We start from the raw sequence: 13,799 nt of genomic DNA on the forward strand, positions 1-13,799 counted from the left end.
GGGCCCCTGCAGTGGATGCATTAGTCCACTGAGCCACCAGACCTGGCATGTACTCTGCAGGGCTGGTGGTGGCAGATTAATAACTCTATTTTGCGGCACAAAACATTAACTTCCACGTTACTTAATGTCCTGTTTGTGGTTTAGAAAAAGAAAAAACCCTCAGTACATGCTTTCCTAAATGGTTATTTCCATATTCTTTGTAATAGAATCTGGGCTTAGATGATAGTCTGAGTGTCTGACTAAGCTAGAACCTGGAAATTATTGGAGCCTTTATTTATTATTGGACTGGTAAAAGTGGGTGAGATTTGATTGTCTATTGTAACTGTGCTAAGTTTTAATCTAGAAGAGTGTAGCAGCTACCTTTTTAGGTTTCGACTGCAAAAAGCTGCGCAAGCAGCTTTTGCGCATGAGAAATCTAATGAGAACTGTAGTGTGGGTTTGGGTCGGCCCTCGTCATTCATTGGCTGGCTCCATAAATGGAGCATAGCCATTGGACGAGGGGCCTGTCCGTCAATGCCGGACCAGATTCGGGGGCGTTCCCGAGATTCTTTGGCTTTTGCCGACGTCACGCGACGTCAGCCGAAAGCCGGGAACGCCCCCGAATCTGGTCCGGCATTGCCGGCACCTGATTTTCGAGTATTTTGTCCGCTGGCAGGTGCCCACCCTGCCAGGGACCTTGCCGCTGTTGTGGTACCCCGAGCGAGTGCCCACCTCGCTTAATATTTAGATTTAAGGCCGGTGCCCACCCGGCATTGCTCCGTGTATTCACCGCCGCGGCCCCGAGTGAGAGGAGGAAGCAGCGCCCGCCTTCAAGCCCGGGCCGCGCTGGGATTGGCCCAGCCGGTCGAGCCCCCTTCCGCGTCATCGCAGGAGGAGGAGGAGAGAGCCGGAAGGAGGAAGCAGCTTGCATCGACCGTCCCGAGGCTCCCGAGCACCGGGGAAAGAGAACGTCCCTCCACGGCCCCGAAGAGTCCCGAGGAGCGGGAGCTCTCCTCCAGCAGCCGCCGGACCCGGTGAGTGCCTGCAAGGGGAGAGGGGCGTCGGGACACATTGTCGGTGTCCGCCCCTCCCCCCGTAGTGCGATCTCGCACCCATTATACTGTAAGCTGCAGAGAGCTCAAACCAGAGACCCGGATGTACGCGTCGCTTCGCTTTTAATGCACCACTTCACTTCTGATGCACCGAGTCGCTTCTCCTGCACCACTGCCTCCCCGAGCACCACTTAATTTCTCATGCTCCCCTTCCGGGCACCCTTTCGCTTGTCCTGCACGACTTCTCTTCCCCAGCACCGCTCCACATGTCCTGCGCCGCTAATCCTTGCACGCAGCTCGGTTGGTCTCAGCTCCTGCGCGCAGCCGTCTTTGGATCAGGGCGCATCTACAGCTTAGGGCACAAAGCTCCAGTGATCCGCGGTGATGAAGAGCTTCTTTGTACACACATCATGCCAGCACGCGCGTCCACTTCCTGTGCACACAACTCGCGTGAACAGTACAGCTGTCCAGAGATACTCCGTCTCTGGGCGCTGCACCTAGGGCGAGGAGCTGTCTAGTAACTAAATCTACCAAATAGCTGTACGCATCTGGTCAAACATTACACCTTCCTGGGATATGTCCTCCACAGAGGCAGAAAGAGTACAATTCCGAGAAACAAATAAAACTCAAGCCTAAACATTACATCGGATGGCTTGACCTACAGACCTAGCGCTGAGATGCAGAAGGATGGAGCGCTTTACTAATTCACAAAATAAATGAAACGGGGAAACGACACAAAGCAGTCCATCATTTGCTTAACCTGGGGCGAGTGGCAGGTGTGACTCTAATGTGTGCAGCGGGATGTGCACGCGGACCGTGGTGCGTCAGCAGAGGGCACGGCCGATGGGAGGGGTGCCACATCTCCCAGGTATGTCAGTGGCACTGCCCAGCACCAATAAAAAGTTGATGATGCGTGTTCAAACCAAACCTGTGGCACTTGATACCTGTCAGGCAGTGAACCACACCACGTGCAAAAGGATACCAAATGAACATGGAGCTTGATTAATACCTCATGTCAGGGCCACCCCTCCGAGCCATGATTCTTAAAACCCTCTGATGCCCTTAAGCTTCGCCTGACATCTTGCAGGCCAGATCATGTTTGGCTCCCGCCTGAATTGGCACCGCGCCTAGAGGCCAACACGTACGAAAAGTGCCCGAGATACATTACATAAGTACGCACAAACAAATTGTTGTTACTATTTTCAACTGAATGGAACTCAACTCCGCCCTTTGATCTGAGAAGGATAAAAGGCTGAGCCTTTCCGATCCATGTGCGAAATAATTAAGCTAGCATACAACATTAATCACGAACAATAAAGTGGGTCATCAGCTTGTTTTCAGAAGAACACTTGTAAATCACTTTCACAATTAAAATGTTATCATTTTTACTGATTCTTTATGATATTGTGTTTTTTTTTAAAAATCTCATAAGTAAATATGTATTATTTTTTATTAGCCAATCTAATAAAGCATTCATGAACTGGATTGCCTTTTAGCATGGACAATCTACATTCTGAGAAACATTAAAAGCATAGTTACTTCTGCCAGGATTTTAACAGACCGCACAGTTCTTTGCTACAGGTGCATTAACCCGCTGTAACCGTGCAAACAAGCCAGAAAAAGACCGGTTCATACAAACGTGTGAAGCCCCGGCATTTCAGGGCACACTAGTTGAGAGAGTTACATGTGTAATAAAAACACAATCACACCCCTTCTATTTTAGACAGTGGTTCTTCCCAGCCGAAGCTCACCTTCTCCTGGCAGCCTGCTCATTAGCACACAAAGTGGCTGGAGAGTCTGTCACTCCGCTCAGCTGGCCATGTAAGTTTCAGATGTAAGTGGCCGGGAGTAGGAAATCCTGTTATATCCTGCCAGCCAATTAAACCACTCAAAGGCTGCAACTTCAATCGCCTAACAAGGGCCGGCTGTGTGTGTGGGAACACAGAGCGGCCGCCCCACCGAAATCCATATTTAAGGAGACAAGAGGGAAGGGAGGCCTAAAAGTACGGAGTGCCGTGTAAAGATTATTTTGCTGAAAGATAGAATATATATACACACACACACACATATATATATTATATGCACACGCACATATATACACACATTTATACACATACGTGTATATATACACACACACACACACATATTATATATATATATATATATATATATATATATTATATCTCTGCTTGAGCCCAGGACCTCCCGCGCTCCAGCCAAAAGAAGCCGCAACTCCAGTCCAAGTTTTTTAAAGAAACTGATAGATTTATTGGTTAAATCAATACAGCATACTTCACAGCGTAAAACCAACGCGTTTCGTGAGCTCCCTACTCACTTGATCACGGTTGTTACAAACACTGTTTGCTGAGAACAATTTAAAATGGGAGACCCTCCTACCATCGGTCACATGATTCCAGCCTTAGGTTTTCTTTCACACTATGGCCTTCTGGGACTTGTAGTATTTACATTAAAAAAGTTGTTTCGTGTTATTTTCACAAAAGAACAAATTGTGCATCACTTTTTTCACTATTGGTTGTCAATTCTAAAACACTAATTTTATGACATTTACCAACAAGATTTCTCATGTACTGGAAAAACTTAAATGTAATTTAAGGCAATTGAAATTAGAAACAATTTTTCAAAAACTTCTAGAGGCCCTCTGGTGGGCTGACTTAAATATGTAATATCTTTAAGACTCACATATGGTTAATTATTCCTTGCAATTGGAAAGATAGTTGGTGTCTCCAGTACTTTGTAATAAAGAATTATTATTTCAACATATAATTTCTCATGGTATTCAAACAATCACTTATTTTTTTGGGTCTAAATACATTTGACCTGTTTGAGGCCCTCAAGTGGGCTGATTTATGTGAGAGTTTTTGATAGTAACACAAAATTAGGTACATTAAGAATTTGGCCCAGAATTCGGTTTACATGTATATTATGCCGTGGTTACAAGGAGGGGAAAAATCCATTATGGAGCATGTCAAGAGAGGCTTTCATTATTCTTAAATATGTACATAAAGTTCTTCGGACTGGTTCAGACCATACGGGGTCATCGTTCGAAAGTTCAAGATGTGGCGTGATTCTTTTTGGCGTAGCAATTTTTCTCGATGTCCACCCCTTTCCGTTGGGGCCAATGTTTCCAATCCCAGAAATTTTAGAAGTCGCCAATTGCCATTGTGATTTGTCTCCATATGTTTGGCCACAGCATTGCCTCTGTCCTTGTTGGTTGTGGCTCTAGTATGTTCCAAGATGCGCTTCTTTAGCTCACAAATTGTACTTCCTATATAGCGCAGCTTACACGGACATTCAATCAGGTAGACTGTATACTGGGTTTTACAAGTGATTAGTTCTTTAATTTTCCAAATTTTTCCATTAGTCATCTCAATTTGTTTCGTTGGTTTTGCTATCTCACAAACTTTACAGTTATAGCATTTGTTGAATCCAACAGTTTTGAGCCAAATTGTTTTTTCCGGTTTCATAAAGTGACTATGAATCAGTTGGTCCTTCAGATTTTTTGTTCTGCGGTATGTAACCACTGGGTGGTCTCCCATTTTCTGACCAATTGTTGGATCTAATTTCAACAACTTCCAGTTTTTTCTGAGAATCTGGACAACTTCTTTTGCTTCTTTGCTATAATCCAGTATCAGTCTTATAGGTTCTTCTGTTTCTTTTGCTTTGATTTGTGGTTTCAAACATTCTGTTCTTGGTTTTTCGTTAGCTCTTTCCCAACATTTTTTTGTCAGATTCTTTCCATATTTCCTCTTTCGGAATCTCTCCATTGTGATTGCACTTTTCAGAAAAAACTGGAAGTTGTTGAAATTAGATCCAACAATTGGTCAGAAAATGGGAGACCACCCAGTGGTTACATACCGCAGAACAAAAAATCTGAAGGACCAACTGATTCATAGTCACTTTATGAAACCGGAAAAAACAATTTGGCTCAAAACTGTTGGATTCAACAAATGCTATAACTGTAAAGTTTGTGAGATAGCAAAACCAACGAAACAAATTGAGATGACTAATGGAAAAATTTGGAAAATTAAAGAACTAATCACTTGTAAAACCCAGTATACAGTCTACCTGATTGAATGTCCGTGTAAGCTGCGCTATATAGGAAGTACAATTTGTGAGCTAAAGAAGCGCATCTTGGAACATACTAGAGCCACAACCAACAAGGACAGAGGCAATGCTGTGGCCAAACATATGGAGACAAATCACAATGGCAATTGGCGACTTCTAAAATTTCTGGGATTGGAAACATTGGCCCCAACGGAAAGGGGTGGACATCGAGAAAAATTGCTACGCCAAAAAGAATCACGCCACATCTTGAACTTTCGAACGATGACCCCGTATGGTCTGAACCAGTCCGAAGAACTTTATGTACATATTTAAGAATAATGAAAGCCTCTCTTGACATGCTCCATAATGGATTTTTCCCCTCCTTGTAACCACGGCATAATATACATGTAAACCGAATTCTGGGCCAAATTCTTAATGTACCTAATTTTGTGTTACTATCAAAAACTCTCACATAAATCAGCCCACTTGAGGGCCTCAAACAGGTCAAATGTATTTAGACCCAAAAAAATAAGTGATTGTTTGAATACCATGAGAAATTATATGTTGAAATAATAATTCTTTATTACAAAGTACTGGAGACACCAACTATCTTTCCAATTGCAAGGAATAATTAACCATATGTGAGTCTTAAAGATATTACATATTTAAGTCAGCCCACCAGAGGGCCTTTAGAAGTTTTTGAAAAATTGTTTCTAATTTCAATTGCCTTAAATTACATTTAAGTTTTTCCAGTACATGAGAAATCTTGTTGGTAAATGTCATAAAATTAGTGTTTTAGAATTGACAACCAATAGTGAAAAAAGTGATGCACAATTTGTTCTTTTGTGAAAATAACACGAAACAACTTTTTTAATGTAAATACTACAAGTCCCAGAAGGCCATAGTGTGAAAGAAAACCTAAGGCTGGAATCATGTGACCGATGGTAGGAGGGTCTCCCATTTTAAATTGTTCTCAGCAAACAGTGTTTGTAACAACCGTGATCAAGTGAGTAGGGAGCTCACGAAACGCGTTGGTTTTACGCTGTGAAGTATGCTGTATTGATTTAACCAATAAATCTATCAGTTTCTTTAAAAAACTTGGACTGGAGTTGCGGCTTCTTTTGGCTGGAGCGCGGGAGGTCCTGGGCTCAAGCAGAGATATAATATGTTGCGGTTTGGTTCTACCGCGCGAAGCAACGCACTTGCCAGTAGCGCCTAAAGTGAGAGGAGAACGGAACCATCTGGGATATATATATATATATATATATATACACACACACACACATATATATATATCGATCTCTGGCTTCGGGAAACGGACTTTTGAGCGAGTAAAGTATAATACAGCAATTGCAAGGGTTTGATGGGCCACTCTCCACTGGATAATAGAGTTGGCAAAACGCTAAAAAAAGATAGACATAGAACAATAACTGCTGAATAAGGTGTGCTTCCACGTCAACGAGCCTAGGCCCCAAATACTGTACCGTTTTAATCTCCAGATGTTATTCGCCATCTTGACCACAGATCACATTATTCTCGAGCCCCATGTAAGAGTCTGCGCGGGGTGGCGGGATCTGACCAGTGAGGTACGTACAGTTAGAAGACACATTCCAAATTAAAGTATCCGGTTTCAAAAAGAGTTTTGTTTCCGCTTGGTGAGTTTACACGCTAGCTTGTGTACTCGAAACGAGCGCGGCCTCCCAATTTCTTATTGCGGAACCTCTTTCAGAACAGTTTCTCTTCTCAAATAGTGCTGCGACGTGGTGGAAAAGAAACCGTGGGCGCTTTAGAAAACACCAATTTAATTTAAAAGCCACTAAGTGTTCCTCTCAGTCGAGGGGTCAGTGAGTGTCAAAGCCAAGAGGGCTGGGGTGATTTAATATTCTGTATCTGGTGCCACTTTAAGATATTATTTCCAGCCCAGAGAAGCACTTCGAAATGAACAGATGTCGGTGTTGGAACCGCCCCTTGCAGAAAGGAGAGAGATAACGAACGCATCCGAGTCACCAACCGCTGGGACAACATCTGGCCGCGTAAATAACGCCAACTGACTTGTGCAAAGCACCAGCAAACCTAACATTGCAGAAGGCACTGCTACCAGGGAGGTGTGCGTTTGGTTGCTTGTGGTGGTTTAAAGGGAGGGAGGTGATGTTATGAAATGTGTGATTTCCCAAAAGTTAATTAAGCGACTGTTATGTCTAGTGGGGTGAAGGAGGGCATTCATAATAAATGCTCCGCTTTCGGAGCTTCGGGAACTCGCCGCCGCAGAACTTTTGGGAAATCGGGGAAAGGATCGGGTTACCCTGGCACAGACGGTGGCCTGCTCCCTGGCACAGGTCAGGACACACTTTGCAGCATCTTAAACAAGCTACTGCCCGGCCACCATCTTCGCCGAAATGACGAAAACAAACATTGAAAGAAAAAAAAGTAAACCCGCCCACCGCCGCAATGACGTTCTTAAAGGGGCGGGATGAGTAAAAATCGCCAGAACGCCCACGAATCTGGTCCGGCCATGACGGACAGATCTCTGTTCCAATGGCTAGCCTCCATTTATGGAGCTAGCCAATGGAACAGAGGGCGTATTCCAAAGCCACATATTATTATTCTCATTAGGTTTTCACCTGCGTGAAAAAGCTGCGCAGCGCGATCGGTACAGACGTGCAGCTCCTGTGCATGCCGCTTTTTCGTCTGTATGGGTGTCCAACGTTATCCTCTACTCCTGCTTCTTGGAGCAGCACAGGAGGGGTCCGGCGCACACAGTTCTTGCGATCTGGGCTGATGCCCGGATCCTGTTAATATCAGTGCACAGGTCCTGTCCCTGTGCACATACAAAAGCTAGTGACCCCTTGCTACAGCACATATATCCAACTCCTCTGCACACAACTCTTGTGTGGAGTGCACGTGTCCAGATTATGCCCACTTGGCGCCTTTGATCAGTGCAGATTCCAAGTGGCTGTGCATGCAACACACACCTCCAGAGGTGATGAGCTGTTCCCTCAGCACCGCCTGCGCACACCGCTTATTTGCATATAGCTCACGTTACGTTCTTGTAGTTCATGTGCCCTTCCCCATGCTAAGCATCGCCCGTGCACAGTTCGACATGCGGAAGATCCTCTCGGTTCTACATGTGGAAGAGCCCCGTGGGATGGATTACTCCTCTATTTGTCACATGATCCAATTCGCTGTCCATCCCCAAAAAAGACCAGGAAGGGAGGGTAGGAGGCAGATCTGATAGGTTAGCTAGGCTACTGCTAGCTGCTGATTGGCTGCATTCAGCCATCTGCAGTGCGTAGAAGGGGTTCTCGGACGGCCATGCTCAGAGTGGCGCACAATTACCAAGTAGGAGTTCAGGAAGTCGGTTAGCGGTGAGTGTAAGGCCAGTTAGGGTGACCAACTGCATGGGTGCAAATTCAGGAAGGTGAGTGTAAAAATTCAGGACAAAGGGTCAAAATTCAGGACAAAAATTCAGGACAGAAGGTCAAAATTCAGGACAACATTTCGGGACAAAAGGTAAGTCTTACAGACACATCAGATGGTCGCGCAATAGTATATAAGTAAATAGACAACCACTTAAGTACAAGTCAAAATAAGTTTATATTAGGTAGAGACAATCGTGTACTTCACCAGTGACCTCAGAACACCCTCTGAGGACAAGCACGAGCGGTCCTCTCTAGAGGCTGGTGTCTCGTCGCATCTTCTTGTCCAGCGTCTTGAGGTTCGTGCGAAAGGGACAGTCACTAGCAATCCTTGCAGGAGGCTTGATACTGATCTAATCCTCGCTCCAGCGCCTTGAGATTACAGTGCAAGGACAAACACTAGCGATGCTCTCAGGTAAGTGTACATCGGTGTATCTCCTTGCCTCATCGCCTTGTACACAAGCAGTAACTATTCTCTGAAGATACTTGCATCCGAGAGTTGTCTCCCTTGCTTGCCCCAGCGCAGCGTGTGGGGGGGGCTCTGTGTGGCTGTGTGAGGGGGGGCTCTGTGTGGGTGTGTGTGTGGGGCTCTGTGTGGGTGTGTGTGTGGGGCTCTGTGTGGGTGTGTGTGTGGGGCTCTGTGGGTGTGTGTGGGGGGGCTCTGTGGGTGTGTGTGTGGGGGGCTCTGTGTGTGGGGGCTCTCTGTGGGTGTGTGTGTGTGTGGCATTTGCGAGAGATTAAGCTATTGGCATTGTAAATGACAATGCCATTTATTTATCTGTTTTCCAAACCAACACAAATAAAAATGTTGTCATTTACAATGCAAATAGCTCTAACTTTTGCAAAGGCGAAACCGTTGCATTGTAAATGCTTGTTGTAAACCCTGTGGATTAAAATCGCCTTTTCCCCAATCTGCATATGAAACCTTGAGTTCATCTACTGTCATCTTCAGACCACATCTGGTGCCGTAAACTCAATCTCAGGCTCGTTTCTCTAGCAGTCCTGGGTGAATTAATTCTGTAAATGGATTATTTTAATGTTGACTTAAAGACTTAAAGACTGATTATTTTCGTATCCTCTATTTAATAGGTATTTCCTCACAATACAATCACCCTTCCTAATGTTGGCGAAAGATTACATGTGAGGCAATAGAATCTGTAAGCCACCTCACCTGCTATCCAATCAACATTTTTGCTAATTTCTTTTAGTGATTTTTCAAATAGTATACAAGAAACCAATAGAGACCATGGGATCGCTAGGGACCATGTGTATCGTAATATATGTCCAAGAATAATGTTCCCTGTAACAATGAGAGTGACGCATGCTAACTAAATTAATGAAATTTAATAGTCATAACAAAGTACGGCAAACATTTCTACCAACAAAAATTAGAATCAAATGTGCCAATGAGAACAGACGTGCAAAGTGCTGAAAAAAAAGGCCACTCAGAAATATTAGTGTAGCAACTTTAGAGTGCGTCACAGTAAATTGTGACGAACATGGCCCGAATGCGCATTAATACAGTGATTGCACAGGTCTGTTGACAGTAGTCAACAGCGTTTCAATCCCTTTAGGGGTACAGATTATCATCAGGCGTCTGATTAATGGCAGCCCGAAAGGGGGTTGAATAAAGTGAGGTGGGCGAGAGTAGTACTGATTTAGAAGCATGAAAATTACATCCACCATTGAAAGCAAAGTATGATTCAGATAAAGTTATTCTTACAAGGATTATTGGAAGTGAGAACTGGAGAGGAATAGAGAAGAATGAGGTTTTAGTGAAATAAAAAAAAGGCACTTGACAGGTCTTGTAGTGACTGACACTGGTACTCTAAGCAGGATATGGAAAGTGGCAAAAAAGACCCAGGTGGATAAGCCCAGGATTATGGCTGGTATATAATTGGTCCAGAATCAAATAATGAGCAGGCAGCGGCGACGCTGCACTGGGCCAGTATGGCACTTCTTCAAAAAAGATTTCAGACTGTTCCACCTAATGAAATGTTAGTACTATTTGAATCCAGCCAGCATCTCTGTTATCTGTACCGCAACAAATGAAGAACTGGAAAACTTTGCTACAGCAGGTCACATTGCTCACTTTCACAAACAATCTAAGGTCGACACTAATGACCTATATTAATCAATTACATTTTTTCAGTCTATTGCCCCATGAAATTTTGGACAGATCTTCCATTATGCCACAGAAAAGTGTCTTCACTATAGTGCCTATTTTCAAGAAGGGCGATAATGCCAGTCCTGGGTGCTAGTGGCCAATTGCCCTCCTTTACTCTTCTGTTAAAATATTAGGCAGGGTGCTTTTATAAAGACTTGAAACAGGGGCTGTAGGTAATTCAATCCTCACTTATCTACAATACGACTTCAGCAAGGCGATTGGCTCTTTCGAGCAGTGCCTTAATCTCAAACTGATAATAGGAAAATATACCAGGGTCAAACGGAGCTCTCTAAGTAGGCTTTATGGAATTTAGCAGTGTGTTTGATTGTGTCAACCATAGTAAACTCTGGCCTATATTAGCTTCCTTGGCACTATATACATATAGTATGATTCTTGCGAGGGGTTTTGGATGGGCAGGGTAGTGGCGCTCGAGCAGGTAAGCGGTGAGGTGTAATGAGCAAGCACTAGTGTTAGGTCAGGGGAAGACCCAAAACCCCTGTATAATATGCAGGTCAAGCACCCACATGACAAGTTCAAACCAATTCCTGTGCACACGTATAAGGATAACAGTACAGTTGTGATGTTCAATTAGTGAAGATTCACAGAGGTTGACACCGATAGTTTCATGTGCAAAAGATGTTTATGCAAGCCTTGGAGTTCGTCCATACAAAAGCGCCAGCCGACAAGTGTTTCGTCAACAGGGCAGTGACCTGTGACTCTTCAGGGCTCAATGGCGTGCTGAGATAGCGAAATCGGGTGACCGGTGATAATTCCGACCCGGTCGTGGGCGGGTATTCCTAAAGTTTGCTGTGTCAGTAATAAGGGATAAAAACAACCAGCAGGTACATCCGTGCTGGTTGTATCTTGTGTGTAGCAGGAACCAGAACAAATCCGTCTCGCTTCCGTATTGCGGGAGCGAGACGGATTTACGCTGGATCCTGCCCTGTTGACGAAACACGTGTCGGCTGGCGCTTTTGCATGGACGAACGCTAAGGCTTGCATAAACATCTTTTCCACATGAAACTGCCGGTGTCGACCTCTGTGAATCTTCACTAATTGAACATTACAACTGTACTGTTATCCTTATATGTGTGCACAGGAATTGGTTTGAACTATACATATAGTGTCCAATATCTATTTGAACGCTTCTGCTAGGGTCCGTCATTGCCCAGGTGGCGAATGTGCCAGAAGCTTTGCTGTCAGGTGCGTGTTTAGGCAAGGATTTGATTTGGCTTCTTTTCTCTTCTCTCTGTGCATAAACGGTCAGAAGGAGCCCTTGCTCAACCCACATCTGGACATTGGCAAGAGATTCATTCCTGTACTGATGTTCGCACATGATGCTGTTCTTTTGGTCTGTACACATATACATTGCAGTGTCTCCTAAAACTTCCACTCAATTTATGGGAAATGTAGACCTCATAGTAAATATTCAGAAAACGTTTATGATTATTGGGGAAAATCATTACAAAAAGCTGACCTTTCGTTTTTACAATGGCAGTATCCCCTTTGTCCCAAATTGTAGCTACCTGGGTGTTTTGTTTGATTACGAGTGTAGCTGGACTTCGCAGGTCACAATCATATCACAGCATGTTGCTTGGTAATTTTGGGGTGGTCTCCAGGTTTGCTTCCAGGATTGTCGCCCACCCCTTGAAAGCAATGTGCACTTAGTATAGTGCAAAAGCTGTGTCAGTTGCTTCCTATTGGGCAAGTATTAGGGTGGAAAAAGAGCAAACTACGGAGAACGGTAATTTGAGCTACATGATTTTGGTTTATCAATCCACGCCTGCTTCTATGTCCCATAGTGAATTACACCTGCCTTTTATTCAGGATATTATAAAGGAAGCTCCTTTTCTGCTGTGGCACTGGACATGGACGAAGCTTGAACAAGTACAAACTAGGGATGGCATATTCGATTTCCTCTTCTTTGACCACTCACTTGAGATAACCTGGGTGAGTTATACCAGGGAGGTGCATTAACCTTTGAATAATAATTTTATCCCCATTGAGGAGTGGTTCAACTTTGATTGCTCAAAAGTAGAATTATAGGCCAGAATATGTGGGGTGGCGGAGGCAGCGAAGGATCGACTCAATAGCTTGATGAGCTCGATAACCTCATGTTTATCTATTTCCTCAGTTTGCGACATGCAGCCTTATCCGAGCGACATTTTATCTACCCACCATAGGTACTTTTTATCAAGGTTTCATCGTAATTTAGTCCATTTGATAGTGGCTTACCAATTGAGAGGCCAGTGGAACAGAGAAAGAAGAGTCTGGCCTTGTGATGCACTTTGTGTTCGTTTGTGCTTTTTACCGCCCTATTTGAGCGAGATTAATAAGACCACCTGTTATACATTTTAGGCAGTCTAGACAGGCCTTGCTCTTTCTTCAATCTGTTCCCAATGAGCTAATAGTGCTATCGATTGTAAATTTTGTAAACATTAGGAACCATTTGTCTGATTGTTATGCCATGACTTTAGCTGATAGTGCTTATCATATTTTCATTGATATGTTATTCTAAGCATTGTGTATTAGTTGTGGATGTCTGCTTGTATTACATTTGAACCTGTATGTCTTTTCACAGTCCATGCGACCTGCCCTGGATTCAGTTATATTTGAGGGTAGTGCTGGGTCCTCATTACCACTAACATGGCAGACCATTAGATAGGTTTTTGTTTTTAAGTTTAGATAGCATGTGCTCCTATGCTCAATTTCCTATGTTTAGCCATAGGGTGTGGGTATTGAGACTCGTGATTCTATTTTCACGTAACTGTGCACTTTTAATTGTGCCCTCTGTATTGTGCCCTTTGTTTTAAATTAATTGTTTATATATTAACTATGCCGTTTTTACTGTGTACTTTATTGGTTTTCCTTGTGGAATAAGAAGAAAGAAAAGCCTCACTTTTTTCCAGATCTTTTTTAGGTCGAGCCTGTCCCATTCCACAGGAATGGATAGGATCGAATTCATGTCGGCAAAATCCTCTTCAAACTAAGGGGTTTCAGCCCGGCGTTTTCTTGCAGTTCACATGAACATGCACGAGCATTCACGGCCAGGGCTTCTCCTCCCCTAGCAGCACTCCTCCCACACCAGCAACTCTCCCCTCCCACACCAGCACCTCCCCT

General features: G+C 44.1%; 1 protein-coding gene across 6 annotated transcripts in view; it reads left to right on the forward strand.

Moving 5' to 3' along the window:
- The window catches only part of CHERP (calcium homeostasis endoplasmic reticulum protein), a 127,201-nt gene that overhangs the window by 9,297 nt on the left and 104,105 nt on the right, over positions 1 to 13,799 (forward strand). The window lies entirely within an intron of this gene.

This window comes from Lissotriton helveticus, chromosome 12, assembly GCF_964261635.1.
Source record: "Lissotriton helveticus chromosome 12, aLisHel1.1, whole genome shotgun sequence".
In the NCBI taxonomy this organism is placed as follows: domain Eukaryota; kingdom Metazoa; phylum Chordata; class Amphibia; order Caudata; family Salamandridae; genus Lissotriton; species Lissotriton helveticus.